This window comes from Mus musculus, chromosome 11, assembly GCF_000001635.26.
Source record: "Mus musculus strain C57BL/6J chromosome 11, GRCm38.p6 C57BL/6J".
Lineage (NCBI taxonomy): Eukaryota > Metazoa > Chordata > Mammalia > Rodentia > Muridae > Mus > Mus musculus.
This window is the reverse complement of record NC_000077.6, coordinates 55,376,768-55,393,598: the sequence shown is the minus strand read 5'-3', so window position 1 is coordinate 55,393,598 and position 16,831 is coordinate 55,376,768. Positions and strand designations below refer to the sequence as shown.

The window sequence follows — 16,831 nt, the reverse complement described above, 5'->3', positions numbered from 1 at the left end:
AGGGCAGGGAGGATCTAGGAAGTTTTGTTCTGATCTTATGTGTGCAAGCCCAGTATATTGATGGTCTCTGGGAATCTGGGCAATCAGAGGGTTTAGGAAATTCCTACAGGGGGCTAGAGAGAGGGCTCAGCGGTTAAGAACACCGACTGCTCTTCCGGAGGTCCTGAGTTCAAATCCCAGCAACCACATGGTGGCTCACAATCATCTGTAATGAGATTGGATGCCCTCTTCTGGTGTGTCTGAAGGCAGTTACAGTGTACTTACATATAAAAAAATAAATAAATCTTAAAAAAAAAAAGGAAATTCCTACGGTGTTGCATTCATTAGCTGTTTGTCGGGTGCCTCCAGTGGACAAGATGTCCCTTGAATAAGGCAGAATCACACAACTGAACAGTTCCAGACAGAATGGTGTGCGAAGGAAACGAAGACTGGGTGCAGGTGTGGAAACTGTGAAACTGTTCCCTCTGTCAAGGTGGGGAACAAGATCTTGCCCCTTGGTCAGCCGGGGTCAGATCATCTGTGGAACACACAGCACTGACCCCCAAAGCTCAGCTCTCAAGAAATGAGCTCTGGGGCTTAGATGACTTGGCTACACCTTGAAGGCGGTGAAGGGCAGAGAGAGGCTGGAACTTAGCAGGCCTCTCATCTCCAAATGTGAATGTCTTCTACAGCAAGTCTTCAGAATTTTCAAGAAAAGTCAGCATGGAAGAATTAAAAATCAAGGCTGGGTTGAGGTGCACTGCAGCCCACTGCCAGTCACCTGCCAACGGAGTTAACAGAACCATCAGTCGTCAGAGGTGATGCTTCCCTGCCCTCCTGGCTCTGTCCGCCAATTTCTTTAAAGCAGTGATTCTCTATAGGGGCGGTTCTGATGCTAAGGTCCTGTTCTCCAATTGGTTCTTTATCTGTCAGTAAAGATAGCCGTGGGCCAATTGGGAAGAAGGTAGGCGGGACTTCCAGGTCCCAATTGGAAAAGAAGATGCAAGGAAGGAGAGGAGGCTTTTTTGCCGTGCTTTGGAGAGAGATGACAGCAGCCATGTGAGGTCCCAGGACGAGCTGGGGCCTGTGACCACTACTACAGGCGGGTGGTTAGGGATGTTTAGCGGGGCCTAGGTGGGACTAGCCACTGAAGTTTAGGGCTTGTGGGAAGAGTGGAGATAAAAATATTACTAAAGGCGAGAGATAGTAACGCCCAGCAATTGTGTCCTAAGGCAAGCTGAAAAGGAACAAACTGTGTGTGTCTTTTGTCTGAGAATTTAAGGGAAGCCAGGTAGGGGCTGGTAGTGCGGTCACTTCCCGGAGCTAAAGGCAGATAGAGCGTAAAACTACATGCAAGCCAGGCAGTGGTGGCACATGCCTTTAATCCCAGCACTTGGGAGGCAGAGGCAGGCAGATTTCTGAGTTCGAGGCCAGCCTGGTCTACAGGGTGAGTTCCAGGACAGCCAGGGCTATACAGAGAAACCCTGTCTCAAAAAACCAAAAAGAAAAAGAAAAAAACAAAAACAAAAAAAAAAAACAAAAACAAAAACCTGCACGCAACAGTTCTATCTTCCTGATGCTGTGACCCTTTAATGCAATTCCGCATGTTGTGGTGACTCCCAAACATAAAGTTATTTTCGTTGCTACTTAATTGTAATTTTGCTGCTGTTACAAACCATCATGTAAGTATCTTATATGCAGGATATCTGATATGTGACCCTTGTGAAAGGGGTCATTCGACCCACAAAGGGTCACAACTCACAGGTCAAAAACTGCCGCTTTAAAGCAAACTACTTAAGACACACCCGTAGTCCCAGCATTTGGCAGGAGCAGGAAGATCTCACATTTGAGGGCAGCTTGGGTTACATTGTGAATCCTAGGCCATTCATGTTTCCATAACAAGACCCTGTCTTAAAAACTAAACCAAATAAAACAACCCCTTCACTAAAGCCCTTTAATATCCAAAGGAAATTGTATCCTTACCCTCGACAGAAGACCAGCATCATGCAGCCTAGATCATGACTGTGGCTGAGTTGATAGAGTACTCATTTAGTATGGATAAAACCCTGACTTTAAATCCAAAATCAAAATAAACTGGGCACGATGGCACAGAGCTATAATTTTCGTCTTTAGGAGGTAAAGTAGGAGGATCAGAAATTTAGGTTTATTCTGGCCTACAGGTGAGTTGAAAGCCTGGTGTGCTGGCTAGTCTTCTGATAACTTGACATACGAACAAGGAACCGCAGCTGAGAAGATGCCTTCATAAGGTCCAGCTGTAAAGTGTTTTCTTAATTAGTGGTTGGTGGGGGAGGGCACAGCCCACTGGGTGGGTAGTTCATCCTTGGGTTGGTTCTGGGTCCTATAAGAAAGGCTAAAAGGGAAAGCAAGCCAGGAAGCAGCACCCTTCTATAGCCTCTGCGTCAGTTCCTGCCTTCAGGTTCTGGCCCTGCTTGAGTTCCTGTCCTGATTGCCATCAACGATGAACAGTGATATGGAAGTATAAGCCAAATAAACCCCTTCCTCTCTAACTCGTTTTTTGGTCACGGTGTTTTGTCTTAACAATAGAAACCCTAACTAAGACACCTGGGCTACATGAACTCCTATTTTAAAAATAACAGAACACACACACACACACACACACACACACACACACACACACACTAGACTTTAAGGTCAACCCTAGAGCTAGACCTTAAAGATAAACACAATAAAAATACAATGAGAAACAATGCCTCGCTTGAGTGGATATGTCCCATGCTTCTTATACACAAAGAAATCAGACCTTGCCCTTGACAGTTCAAAGGAAGACCACATTACAAGTAATTAGACATAAAGCCAACCAAAGAACTTTCCTAAAATCATCTTGGAGTTAAAATGGTGGCTGTCCCACCCTTACGGGAAGTGTAGGTCTTTGGGTCACCATTAACGAATCAAGCATTTCCTAGGGAGTAGGTAACCAGACCTGAGATGGGAGATACCAGGGTCAAAGGAACCAGAAAAGGACTCCTCCCTCTGTCCCCCCACTTCCTTTTTCCTTTCCTCCCTCCCTCCCAGACACAGTGTAACCCAATAGAGTCTCTGCCAACACTCCAATCTCACGGCCCACCTGTGACAATTCTGGCAGTAATGTTTCTGTCTTTCAGTCTGTGGGCAGGGTACAGAAAAAGCCAACAAATCACCACCATCACCATCATCTTTGTCTCCACCACCACCACCACCACCACCGGCTACACTCCACAGTCTTGGCCTGTCCCCTTTCTCCTGCCCATCACATTTCTTCCCCAAGGCCACATGTGCTTTGGGAAGGAACTCAGGGGCTTTTCAGTCTGTACCAGATGTGCAGTGTCTGCGGTAGTTCCTGCTGCAGGACTATAAGTGTTCAATATGTCCAAATCGAAACAGAAGAATAGGCGTACTCAAAGGGTCCTGGGCAGGCCTGGAAATGTATCATCCAGCCAGCTGTGGGTGGGAAGCCTCTCTTCTACTTAATGGTCAGTGGATATCAGGACAACAGAGTCTTGTCTTCAGGGACTGATTCTGTGATCTGCCTTTCTCTACTTGGATAGGTCTTTCTAGGCATAGTTGGATCCAGCTAACCTGATTTCCAGCTGTGCACACAGATCCTGCGGGACCCAGCCAGTCACCAGGCCAAGAGGCATCGAGGAGAGAGTGCCCCCTGGTGGTTCTAGAGAGAAAGAAGGTTCCTAGGGACTTAGAATTTATTTAAAGCTTTAGGGAGGTCCAATCTGGCCCCCTCATTTTCCTTATGTGGAATATGAATTTCAGAGAAGCAAAACCCCTCAGGTAAGATCACTAGATTACTGATTCAATTTTCCTATGAACAACAAATACTTAAAAACCAACAACAAGAAGAACAATTGCAACTACCTCTCATATGCTAGGATGTCTACTAAAAAAATGGCTTGTTGATTCCTGAGGGTCACACTAAACTGTGTATTTTTGTGGTAATTGTAGCAACACTTTAAGCTCAGCCGCTGAATTCATATCTGAGCTGGCCCTGCAACCCAGGTGATTCTGAACGCATAGCAACAATGAGGAACCCTTCTCACCCCTGCCACAACAGAAAAGTCCAAGGGGCTAAGGACAAGTCTAACGGGTATAAAAGGGTCATTGTCAGTCTTGAGTGGGGGGATGGACATATGATTCCTGGTGAGACTTAGCACAAAGTGAAGTTCAATCGTCCTTTGACTACAGGTTGCTGAACCCCAGTGCATCTTAAATGCAAGGTAAAAATACACAGCAAACTAAGCCCAAGGAATTTGGTTAATGCTTTTAAAAGAGAGTTGGATACAAAGTTTAGCTCACTTGTTTGTTTGGAAGCCACTCAAGAAGGGCTAGGGGGTTAGCCCAATAGTAGAGTGCTCATTTAGAGAAGGGGCCTGGGATTGCTAAGCAACACCATCAAAACAAAACAAAACAAAATGCTATCTTACTATATTACTCTTTGATGGGTACAGCATTGCACAGTGAAGTCTCAGCACTCAGGAAGCAGGATTGTGAGTTCAAATCCAGCCAGGGCTACCTAGGAGACCCAGTGGCCAATCTCAGTTGTCAACTTTAGGTATAGAATCACTTGAGAGACAGGGCTCTGGGCACATCCGTGGGATTCTCTTGATTAGGTTAAGGAGATGCGAAGACTCACTGTCCAGGATAGTTTTGTGCCAACTTGACATAAGCTAGAGTCATTTGAAATGAGAGAACCTCAAATGAAACAAATACCTCCATAAGATCCAGCTGTAGGGCATTTTATCAATTAGTGATTGTTGAGGGAGGTCCCAGTACACTCACTGTGGGTAGTGTTATCCTTGGGCTGGTGGTCCTAGATTCTTTAAGAAAGCAGGCTGAACATGCCACGAGGAGCAAGCCAGAGAATTCCGTGACCTCTGCATCAGTTTCTGCCACTAGGTTCCTGCTCTGACTTTGAGTTCCTGTTTTGATGAGCAGGAACTTAAATAATAAACAGTGATGTAGAAGTGTAAACCAAAACCCTTTCCTCCCCAACTTGCTTTGGTCATGGTTCTGTCATAGCAATATTAACCTAAACTAAGATACTCAACAGTTATGGGTGGCACCATTCCCTAGGCTAGGATCCTGGACTGTATGTAAAGGATAAACATTCACTGCTCTCTTCTTCCTGACTGGGGATAAAATGTGACTAGTCACTTCAGGCCCCTGCTGACTTCTCTGCCATAATGGACTGTAACTATGAGCCGAGAGAAACCTTTTCTTACTTACTTTGGTTTTATCAGCATATTTTATCACAGCAATAGGAGACGATACTGAAAAAGAGCTGGGTCTTGTGGCTACTTCCTCCAACATTCCTTTTTGGAACCTAATGAAACTTACAATTATAGTCCCTAAAGCAGCGTGGTGGCCCCTCCTTCTCTGCCCGAGTCTTGGCCATGGTGAGCCCCTGTAGGAGCTGTCAGAAATGGTCACTACTGTCAAAATGGCGGCACTGCGACATTTCCTCAGCCTGCAGCCATCACAGGAGCTGTCCACAGTGGCTACCCTTTCCTGCTTCAGCCTACATCCTTGGTGAAACACTAGTGCAGGATCCGTCCCACGGGAGCTGTTTACAGTGGCAGCACCTCCTCTCCAGCCCCTCTCCACCCCCCTCCCCCCGCCGCCCTCAGCAGCTCCACAGAGATGGTGCCTCAGCAAAAGCCAAATGCAGCCTGGAAGGACTTTCCACCCTTAACCCATGGCCCCGATTCAGGGAAAAGCGGGTGAAAAAAGCCACCAATCCCTGAGCTTCCCACAAACCCACCAATTTCTGAGCAGGAAACCCACCAATCCCTGAACAGCTAACCCATATCCCTGAACAGGAAACCAACAAATCCGTGAACAGGAAATCCCACCAATCCTTGAACTCCCCAAGCTCATGACTTGAAATCCCACCAATCCTCGCTCTGGAAATCTCTGCCTTGAAAAGCTTCACCCCTAAGAAATTCTATAAAAGCACTGTTCTTTGTCCAATTTTTGCTGCCCACTTCTGCGAGCAGAGGGCAGCCGTTCCTGGGTTTGTCCCTCCACACACTGGACCCTTCAATAAATCTCTTTCATGAGATTTATTGCCTGGAGTGATTGAGAAGATGCAAAGAATAGCGGCTGAAGTTCCTGAGCTCAGCTGGGAACATCATCCTCTGGGAGCTGCAACACCTCTGCTGAGGAGGCTTCCTCAGAGCCGCGTGGCTCCTGAGCTCCCAAGTCTCGGGATGCCCTTCTCTCGGGACACTGTCCCCCTCACAGCTGTATGGTTCCTGGACACTCCCTCCTCCCTCCTTCCCCCCTCCCCCCGCCCCGCGTCTCTGGATGCTCTTCCACTGGAATACTTTCTCCCCTCAGAGCTGCGTGGCTCCTAGGCTTCTGAGTCCCAGAATACCCTTCCACCTAGGCAGAAACACTTACAATAGAGATCCTTCCTCAAGGTTATAGCAGCAAAGAACAGCTACTGGAGAAGACACTTGAGGAGCTGCCTGCAACTTAGGCATACAGCTTCAGGGATGCTGCTGTTGTGAACTGTCACTCACGGCAAGATGGGCTAATCAGGGATGCGGCTGTTTTTCCGTTACCCATGTGACCCCAAAACTAAGCTGGACTTGGGTGGAGCCATTTTGTCTATTGTTAATTCCCTAGCTTGAGTAAATAGACCTTTAAAAGGTGTTTTTTCAGGAAAAGTCACACAGCAGCTGGGTATGGAGTCCTATGGGTAGAGGGGTACTTGCTTCACAAGTGCAAAGACCTGATTCTATAGCATAGCAAAGGAAAAAAGAAAAAAGCGAAAGAGCCGAGGCATGCAGGAGGTGAGACCCCGGGAGAGCTGGACTGACTAGTCTTTTGAAGGCCTTCTAGTTTCTCCAGACTCTGCCACAGCTTCCTAGAAGGTCCCAGAGGGTAGTGCAGTCACTATTGGCAGCGTCTTAATTGCCAAGCTTACTGAGCACTACCACGAGAGACCAGAAGGGGGCAGGCTGTACTCAGGAATGGACCTCGCAGATGCTCAGCTCAGGCTGAGTAGCAGCCTGAACGGTGGCTTTTTAGAACCTTGGGGGAATCATTGGCACTGTGGCATCGCTCAGTACACTGCTACACGGGTGGAGAAACTGAGTCTCAGAAAGAAGAGGTGTGACACAGCTCACTACCCACACTTCATGACACTGTCAGGATCCCCTAGAGAGAATCACAAAGATCCCTGGACCCTGGGAAACAGACCACACCTCCAGCTCTCAGCTAAAGGATAGCTGAAGAGGAGGCTGTGGCCTCGAGCTGGAGCCTGGCTGCCGACCTCAGAAGAGACCATAGCCTGCCCAGGTGCAATGGGAGAAGCCTGGAGCCTCACCTCTGACGCAAATGCAGGCATGAAGTGGAAGATCACATGATGACAGCCAAGCCACCTCCAACTCCCAGCCTCAGATTTTCTTTCAGTATTGAAAATACCTCACAAAGGGAGAGGTACTGGACAGAAAACCCCACTCTGTGCAGAAGGCTGTGAACAAATTGACATTCACTATTTCTTGTATATATTTCAGGTAATGCACTAATATTACATGATAAGAATAAAATGACGTGGGCTGGCGAGATGGCTCAGCAGGTAAGAGCACTGACTTCTCTTCTGAAGGTCCTGAGTTCAAATCCCAGCAACTACGTGGTAGCTCACAATCACCCGTAATGAGATCCGGCACCCTCTTCTGGTGTGTCTGAACACAGCTACAGTATACTTATATATAATAATAATAATAAAATCTTTGGGTTGAGCAGGGCCAACTGGAGTGAGTGGGGTTGACCGGAGTGAGCAGAGGTCCTAAAATTCAATTCCCAACAACCACACGAAGGCTCACAACTACAGTGTACTCATATACCTAAAATAAATAAATCTTAAAAAGAGAATAAAATGATGTAAGCAACAATCCATCTATCTATCCATCCATCCATCCATCTATCCATCCATCCTTACTTACACTGTACATTTATTTGTATTACACAGAAGAATGGAGCATCTTCAAGAAAGGAAGCAAACAGAAGCCACTGTTAGGGAAACATGCAGATATTTCAAATACCCACTTAGTGTGTGTGTGTGTGTGTGTAGATCAGAGAAAAACTTGAGGGGGTCAGTTTTATCCTTGCACCATGTAAGTCCTGGGGATCAAATCCAGGACTTGCTGGCATGTGCCTTTATCCAGTGACCCTTCTTTCTTCTTCTTCTTCTTCTTCTTCTTCTTCTTCTTCTTCTTCTTCTTCTTCTTCTTCTTCTTCTTCTTCTTCTTCTTCTTTTTTTGGTTTTTCGAGACAGGGTTTCTCTGTGTAGCCCTGGCTGTCCTGGAACTCACTCTGTAGACCAGGGTGGCCTCAAACTCAGAAATCTGCCTGCCTCTGCCTCCCAAGTGCTGGGATTAAAGGCATGCGCCACCACACCCGGCACTGACCCTTCTGTTTTAAGACAGAATGTCTTGTAGCCCAGGCTGACCTTGAACTCTGTGTTGATGACCCTGAACTTCTGATCCTCCTGCCTCCACCTTCTGAGTACTGGGATTACTGTCGTGTCCCATCATGCCTGGTTTGTTATTTTGGGCACTGTTGTTACATGCTGGACAAACACTCCATCAGTTGAGCCCTAACCCAGCCCTTTGTTTGTCTTATTCTATAACCCAGGCTGCCGTGGAACTCTACTATGTACCCAGGCTGGCCTCAAACTTGCTGCAATTCCCCTGCTTCAGCCCCCTGAGTTCTGAGATCACAGCCATGAAACATCACACCTGGGGGGTGTATTTGCTTTAAAATTTGACCCATCATCTCTCTTAAGTGGTGGCTTTTGTGTGTCCACTTCTTTGTGGGGACTTTACTGTGTGACACAAACGTTTAAAGCTGCCCCTACTGGTTGCCACAAATGCCCCGTGCTGTAGAGCAGGTTGCAGAGAGCAGCATGCGCACACATTTCCTCACAGAGAAGGCTTTCCTCCGGATGGATCCCTGCAAATGGAGTTGCTGGTCAAAGAGCAGGCAAGTGCTCCATCCTCGGCGGACAACGCCAAGTTGTCTTTCAAACGTGCCAATTTCTACTTCCTCTTCAGGTGTCTGAGAAGCCATCTTCCTCCCGGAGAAAGGAATCACTCATCCATCCCTGCCGCCTCTTCTTCATTTCTTTCTTCATGTGTATTGCGTGTGATACGCATGCATGTTCACATACGTATGGGTACTTGTGCGTGTACGCGGTGTGTGTGTGGAGGCTTGAGAGAGTAATGTCAAGGATGCTCCTTGATCCCTCTTCCAGCTTGTTCTTCTAGGCAGAGTCTTCGAGTCAATCCCACAATTTGAGGCTACGGAGAGTCTTGCTAGCCAGCTTGCTCTGGAGATGGTGTGTCTTGGACAGGTGGGTCTCCATGTCTGCCTGGCATTTGTGGGGATTCTGGGGATCCGAATTCTGGTGCTTTGACTTGGGCAACAAGACCACTGTGCAACCTTGGACTCAGATAGGCTGGCTGGTGCCCAGAGGTCTTTGTATCTGTCCTGGAAAGGGGGAGGAGCTCACACGGGCTTTTTTTTTCCTTTTCTTCCTCCTTCCCTTTATGCTCCTCTCCTTCCGAAGGAAAGAGTGGAAAGGCAGGAGGCTGCTGTAGAACAGCCCTCCACCTGAACCTGCCCCAGTCCCTCCTCCAAGGCCCCTAGCCATCTTCCCACATGCTGAACAAGTCCTGGCCTCCCTCCCGGGGTGCCCATGTGGTGTCTGAGATAACATCTTATCAAGTCCTTTGCCAAAAAAGCCTGCCTTTTTCTGCCCCTGGAAGGAATTAGTTTCACTTGTTCTGAAGGAGTCTCTGCATGCTCTCTCTCCTTCTGCCAAGAAACCTGAGAGGCCCTGGATTCCTCTGCACCTGGATGCAGACTCTGTCAGTTTAATCTGCCCAGCTCCTTCCAAAGGGCTTGAGAAGACGGGGCTTCGAGCTACTTAAAGGCTTAGGGAGGAGAGTGAGGGAGCGTCTGCCTGCATTTGGCTAGGCCTCTTGGGATGAAAGACCTGTGGAGAAGGGAGTGTTTACTAGGCTCAGCGGTTACTGAAGGGGCCAGAGATCCCCTGGGGCTGCTCAGAGGTGACCCACCAGCCAGATCACCAAAGATGCTGAGCAAGACAATTTCCACTCAGAGTTCTCAGAGCTGGAAGGCGAGTGTTTGGGGAGGAGATCAGAGCTGCTACACTTCATACAACCCCAGAGGATACTGTTTGCTCGGAGTGGTGGCTCCTCTCCTGCAGGCTCATTGTGGCTGCCATGACCACAACATGGAGCCTGCAGGAGTTGTCTCACTGTGGTTTTGTTTTTTAAAGCTTAATTAATTTATTTTTTTAAATTTTTGTTTCACGTGTTATGGGTGTCTTGTCTGTATGTATGTCTGTACACCATGTGAGTGCCCAGAGGCCTGCAGAAGCCAGGAGAAGGCACTGGATTGCGGGAGATGGAGTCACAGGCAGTTATAGTGAGTCATCCCACTTGGTTGTTCAGAGCTGAACTCAGGTTCTCCAGAAGAGCAGCAAACACTCTGTTTGTTTGTTTGTTTTTGTTTTTTGTTTTTTCAAGACAGGGTTTCTCTGTATAGCCCTGGCTGTCCTGGAACTCACTCTGTAGACCAGGCTGGCCTCGAACTCAGAAATCTGCCTGCTTCTGCCTCCCAAGTGCTGGGATTAAAGGTGTGCGCCCCCACTGCCCAGCTAGCAAACACTCTTAACTGACACATTTCTCCAGTTCCTCTAATGTCTTTTTTTTTTAATAATTATTAATCTCTGTACCTGTTTGTCTCTCCCTATTTAATGTGTGTGTGTGTGTGCGCGCGCATGTGTGAGCACGAGCACAAGTGCACACACACTCACATGCGTGCATGTATAGGAATGTCCACATCTCTGTATGAGGAGGCAAGAAGGGAACATACAGTTCCTAGCAGCTGGAGTCACAGGTATCTGTGGGCCAAGAAGCAAGAACCTCCAGGAGGTTCAGAGGAGAGAGACCTTCCTTTACCCACACAACCCTGGAAATGTTCAAAATACCTGCCCATCATTCATCAATGACTAACCTGATGGGGTTACAGCAAACGGCTGACATCTCTGCTCTGGGAGGTGGAGACAGAATGATCAGGAGTTCAAGATCCAGGCTGGCGATGTAGCTCAGCTGATAAAGCACCTGTCTGTCTAGTCTGCAGGAAGCCCTGCGTTCCCTCCAGGTCCAAATAAACCAGTCGTGGTGGTGTACCCTGGGAATCTCAGCACTTGGGAAGTGGAGGCAGGAGGATCAAAACTTCCAGGCCATCCTCTGCTACAAAGTGAGTTCAAGACCAGCCGGGATCCTTGAGACTGTTGAGAACAAACCAAGACCAACTAAGGTCATCCAAACCTTACCCCTACCCCCAGCGCAGGAGAGACTGGTTCTGCATGGAGGTAGCTCTAGAGGTAGGAAATTCCTGGAGGTGAATGAAGGCTGGTGGTGTTGCAATCGGGATCTTGGGGGTCTCTGCTTGGGTAGCAGAGTGGGAGGGAAGCACAGGCCTGCTCCCCTCTCTTTCCGCCTCTGCCCATCTCACTTTGCCTTGGGCTAATCTCTAACCTCAACTACAAGACCTGTTTGCACACCAGCAAACAAACAAGACAGCAAACAAAGAGCCGTGTGTGTGCGGCTGTAACCAGTCCCGCAGGTGGCTGGGGTGTATCGGAAAAGCAGCACCGGGCACTGGTACAGATGGCATTTGGGAAGCAGTGGGGTGAGGGCTACTCTCCTGACTGCCCTGGGCCACCCTGCTCCCTACCCCTGAGATGGTCACAGTGTGCATCAGAGGCGGGCCGGGGTTGGGTTACACGGGCTGAGCACCTGCCCACTCCTCTTGTCCTCCCGAAGTTGGGTGTGGGTGACCCCAGGCTTACCTAAAATGTGTGACCAGCTGGAATGATCTGGAAACTGGTGAGTGCAGCTGGACTCAGAGATCCAAGTGTAAGCCTGGAGCAGGTCACACACCCTACTCCCTGGAGTCAGGCCTGGCAACCCCTGCAAGGAACTTAGTAGGTCACTTGTGCGCGCCCCCCCCCCCCCCCACCTGGGCTTGTTCTTTTCCTCTGCAGCCACAAGGAAGGAGGGGAGAAGCCTGCAGAACCTGGCAGCTGGCCTGCTGCAGGTACCTCCGGGGTGCACCGTATTTTCCCTTCCTGTCTCCCTGTTTAGAGCCTAGAAGCTTCTCCAAGCTTAGGACAGGTACTTACTTTCTAGTACCTTGTTGGAAGAAGTGTGTCACTGGGGCAGGCTCTGAGAGCTCAAAGACTTGCATCAATTGGAGTTTGTGCTCTCTGTTTCCTGCTGGTGGTTTAAAATGTGAACTCTCAGCTTGTTGCTCTGGACACCATGACTGCCTGTCGCCGCCGTGCTTCCCCACTGTGATGGTAAAGGACTCACCCCTTCCTTGGCCACAGCAGTAGAAAACTGAACTAAGACAATCCAGACTTATCTGGGACAGCCGGATCAGCTGCATTGGCAGAAATCCAAGGTAGGGCTTGTAGAAGGTTAAAGGAGACCACGACCGCATGCTTTCCCTTTAAAAGTCATAATCTAGGGCTGGGATGGGGCTCAAATGGCAGAGTACTTGACAAGCACCCACAATGCCCCAGGCTTGATCCCTATCACCCCAAATCCCACTTATTTTGTCTGTCTCTAAGGAGACTTTAGTTACCCTTGAACTCAAAATCCTCTTGCCTTGGTTTCTAAGTGCTGGGATTACAGGCACACACCACCCACACCTGGCTCCTTGCATCCCGTGGGTACTCAAATCCCAAAGCACACCGAGTAAAATTCGCACTGTCCAATGTGACTCCATATCAACCAATGTCTAAAATTAGACAATAAACCATGTCTAAGAACCACAGTTCTTTTTTTCTTAAATTTTACTTGTGTGTGTTCAAGCATGCACTCGTGCATGCATGTCTGTGTACCCGTGTCTTACTTGGAGTGCATACACTAAGAGGACAGCTCTGTTGAATCTGTTTGGTTCTTCCACCACTCTGTGGGCCCCAGGGATCCAACTCAGGTCTGCAGGTTTATCCAGCAAGTGTCTCTACCTGCTGAGCCATCTCACTGGTTTGAGGTGCAGTTTTTACTTTGTAAAAAAGGTTTTATTTATTTATTTATTTATTTATTTATTTATTTATTTATGTTTATATGAATACACTGTAGCTGTCTTCAGACATACACCAGAAGAGTGCATCAATTCCTAGCAATTGAACTCAGGACCTCTGGAAGAGCAGTCAGTGCTCTTAACCACTGAGCCATCTCTCCGGACCCAGTTTTTACTTGTTCTGCACGAGACCTGCTGGGTTCTTCCTTGTGTACAAGATCATTGAGCCTGGAAAGAGAAGAGCCACGACACCCCATGTCTTCTCTCTTGTGTGCTCACTCCCCATACAACAGCATCTTAGATCTAGAAGACCCCCTCCCCTGCTCTCCCCCACTTTCCTCCTGCTTCCCTATACACTTCTTTCACATTCGTGCTCACCTGTGGTCTGTGGGCTTTAGTCACTGGACTTGTGAGACTGGCTTCTGGTGTCAGGAGTTCTACTGGGTCGATCGTGCAGCACCTTTGTACCAAGCCCCTGTGAGTCTGTTGGTCAGTCTCTCTCTGCTTCTTGATCTATGGAGATGTGAGAAAGGGACCACTACCATAGCCATGAGCATCTGCTGCCACCATACCTTCCCCACCATGGTAGATAGTATCCCCTTAAACCATGGCCCAAGTACATTCTTCCTTCCTTAAGGGAATCAATCCCTGGGTCATGGGACTGTTGTGAGGATTATATGAAATTTGGCATTCAGAATGCCTGCATTCAGTCACTGCAGTCCACTGGTGGCCATTATTATGACTGATACAAGAAAGGAAGAAGACCTGATCGTGAAAGATCTCAAGGGTGTGTCCGTCATCTTTCCACCACTGTGACAAAGTGCCAAAGGAGGAAAGGTTTATTGGAGTTGAAATTTTCATCCTGAAGTTACTTGGGTCTGTGGCATCTGTAACAAAATGTGTGTGTGTGTGTGTGTGTGTGTGTGTGTGTGTGTGTGTGTGTGTGTGAGAGAGAGAGAGAGAGAGAGAGAGAGAGAGACAGACAGACAGACAGACAGACAGAGACAGATAGAGACAGAGAGAGCATCACTGTGGAAGCATGTGACTGCCAGGAAGGAGAGAGGGAGAAAGAAAGACAGACAGACAGACAGATAGAGACAGAGAAAACAGCACTGTGGAAGCATGTGATGGTCGAAGTCTGCCAGGAAGGAGAAAGGGAGGGAGAAAGAGAGAGAGAAAGAGAGAGAGAGAGAGCCCTAAGAGCATGCTCTATGGATCCACTATATTGACTAGGCCCCCTTCTAAGTCTCCAGTACTTTCCTATAGCCCATGACAAGATGCAATAGCCTGTAAGTGGGTGGACCCTGAGGGCTTGTGGAGCTTGGAGTTCTCAGAATAAACCCAAGTACTTTCCCAAGGCACAGGAACTGGTACCCAGGCCTTAGCGCATTGCCTTGGGGTGGTGGGTAGATTTAGTTCTAAACCATAGAGGAGGGGGTGGGAGTGGGGTGGGGGGGTGGCTTTTCTTTGTTTTGAATTTTTGCTTTTGAAATGAGATCTCACGTAGCCTAGACTGGCCTCAAACTTGCTATGTAGCCAAACTTCTAATCCTGCTGCCTCTGCCTCATGAATGCTGAGGTGGATTCTAGCTGTCTGCCCCACCATGCCTGGTGACTTTCCGAGGAGTGACTTTCTTGTGTTGGCCCTAAAGAGCAGATCAGGATCTGTGGTGGGAAGATGCCATTAGACACAAGGAAGGGCTTCTCTAGAACCCTTAGAAGAGGAATGAGCTTTGAGGTATTCAGGGGGAGCCACTTGGAGGGGTGTCATAGAGGGGACTGTCTTCAGATGCAGCCTAGAGAAGCTGTGTGAGCCTGGGCTTTTACTCCTGGCGGGAGCCTTGGGGGTGGGGTGGTTCAAGCAGCTGCAGTCCCAGTAGCTCACAGGGAGCCATCAAGTCTCTAGGCATTTGAGTTCTGACACGCCTAGCCTGGGATCTCTTCCAGCTCTCAGCCTCCAGCCCCAGACCTGGCTGTCAGTCACTCAGCTGGAGCAGAAGAATTGGTCTGGACCCAGAATGGCTCTGAATCCTGTGGTGGAAACCCTCGGAAGTGTCTTCTCGGGGGCCGAGATCCCAGCATGCACTGCAGAGCATTTAGGACCCCGGCTCTTCAGGGAGGTGACTATACACCAGAGAGTCTGTGAGGTTGGCCAGCTCTGTTTTGAGACACCTAAAGCTTATGAAATCACAGAATTACAGGAAGACCCACTGGGTGACAGCTAGTGGGTAGGGTCCCTTTGTCCTGTCACACAATAACAACCGTTGACAGTCTTTGCATCTGTTGGGGGCTGACTGCGTGGGACACACAGCTCCATACTGTCATCTGCGGCACTTAGTATTTTAGGAACATTGACTCAGACAATCAGATCCTTGGCTTCAACAGAAATGAATTTCAGGTCAAGCCAGTGTGGAGCAGAGTTGGAAGTGGTTAAAAATATTTTAATAGAGATTTTTTTAAATGCAAGGGTTCAATCAAGGGAGAGAGAGAGAGAGAGAGAGAGAGAGAGAGAGAGAGAGAGAGAGAGAATGAGAGAGAGCAGACTGAGCAAGTCATGGAGAGCAAGCCAGTAGGCAGCAGACCTCCATGGCCTCCGCTCCAACTCCTGCCTCCGGGCTCTTTGTTCCACTTGAGCTTCTGTCTTGGTTTCACTCAGCAAAGGACATGATTGCCATTTGTAAGGCACACAAGCCCCAGACTCCTCAAGTGTTTTATCACAGCAATAGAAAGAAAACTAGGACCCCAGCTCTTCAGGGAGGTGACTATACACCAGAGAGTCTGTGAGGTTGGCCAGCTCTGCTTTGAGACACCTAAAGCTTATGAAATCACAGAATTACAGGGTGACCCACTGGGTGACAGCTAGTGGGTAGGGTCCCTTTGTCCTGTCACACAAGAATTGGAACCCCCTGAGGCTTCCTTCCTGCCATGGAGCCAAGATGGTGACCCTGGTGAATGCTTTATCCCAAGGAGAAACACTGTATCAGTAAAGATGGTGGCCAAGCCCTGCGGTACCTGCATTAGTTACTTTGTTTTTGTAGTTGTCACAAAATACCTGACAAGAAGCAGCTTAAGGAAGGGAAGGTTAGTTTGGGCTCAGAGTGTGAATGCATGACTCATAGGGCAGGAGAGTTGTGGGGATCCTAGCACGAGGGCTGGGAAAGCAGAGGTGAGTGCTGGTGTGTAGCTTACCTTCCCCATTTGATTCAGTCCAGGACCCCAGCCCATGGGCTGGTGTCGCTCACACTCATTGGCTGTCTTCCTTCCTCAGTTAGATCTTTCTGGCAATACCATCTCAGATGTGACAATTCTGAATCTAGCAAAGATGGCCATCAAGGCTAACTAACCTAGCACCCACAATTTAGAAAGTTCTAGAAAAACTTTACGAATCGTGGAAAATGGAGGAATGACAAACAGCAAAGGCACCTGCCACCCAGATTCCTAATCATGGCACCGTTTGACAGGGGCCAAGTTCAGAAGGGGAAGGAAACCCTGCCTTCTACACAGGTTCAGAAACTGAGGCCCAGGGAGGCAGGCAGAGGGGCTAACTGAATATCACCTTGAGAGAGGGTCAGATTTAAGGACTATGTATTTTCAGTTTCAGACCAAGATTGGTTTGTATTATAGTATGCTGGTGGTTTTTAATGATGTAAAAGAGATGATTCAAAGATACAGACAATTGGTGTTTGGTGACG

General features: G+C 48.4%; 1 long non-coding RNA gene across 3 annotated transcripts; it reads left to right on the top strand.

Annotated features, from left to right (window-relative positions):
- The first annotated feature begins 9,296 nt into the window (after nt 1–9,296).
- Nucleotides 9,297–15,270, top strand: Gm31842. 3 transcript variants are annotated; one of them, XR_879860.1, is made up of 3 exons: nt 9,297–9,370; nt 11,181–12,227; nt 12,357–12,872. It is a non-coding gene; the product is annotated as a predicted gene, 31842 (long non-coding RNA). The 3 variants fall into 3 exon arrangements; XR_388657.2 differs by lacking the exon at nt 9,297–9,370 and adding an exon at nt 15,087–15,270 and having other exon boundaries at nt 10,749–12,227; nt 12,357–12,516; XR_388656.2 differs by lacking the exon at nt 9,297–9,370 and having other exon boundaries at nt 10,749–11,307; nt 12,098–12,227.
- Nucleotides 15,271–16,831: the final 1,561 nt, after the last annotated feature.